Source organism: Arachis ipaensis, unplaced genomic scaffold, assembly GCF_000816755.2.
Source record: "Arachis ipaensis cultivar K30076 unplaced genomic scaffold, Araip1.1 Aipa906, whole genome shotgun sequence".
Taxonomy (NCBI): Eukaryota; Viridiplantae; Streptophyta; class Magnoliopsida; order Fabales; family Fabaceae; genus Arachis; species Arachis ipaensis.
In genome coordinates, this window is record NW_015495884.1 from 4,872 (window position 1) to 5,459 (window position 588).

A 588-nucleotide genomic window follows, 5' to 3' on the forward strand; every position below is an offset into this window, starting at 1 on the left:
TGTTTTCTCGATTAAGACAAAAGGATCCTAATTACAAAAGTTTGCCAAGCAATGAGGAGTGGGACCTTGCTAAAGAAATTTAAGGTAAATTAAAGTTGTTTTATGATGTGACACAATTATTTTCTGGTACTCAAGTTTCAACAGCCAACATTTATTTTAACAAAGTATGTGATATAAATGTTGCCTTGAAAAAAATGGTCTGCTTCTCCAGATCTACTGATTAGTAATATGGCAGGTAGTATGAGGGTAAAATTTGATAAGTATTGGGAAGAAATTCATGGCATGATGGGTGTTGCTGTCATTCTAGATCCTAAGTATAAGCTTGCTAGGCTTGAGTATAAATTCTCAATGTTATGTCAAAATCAAGATGAGTGCTCAAGTAATATTGAGAGGATCAAACAGATATGCTATGACTTGCTTTATGAGTACCAACAGAATCTGTCTAATTCAAGTAATGCATTTTAGGATTCTACACAAGAGTTATAGATGAATGCAGAGCAAGATGAGGATGCTGCTTACCAGTTGTATATTAGACAAAAGAAGAGGGAAAATGGTTCATTTGTGAAGACTGAATTTGATCATTACATA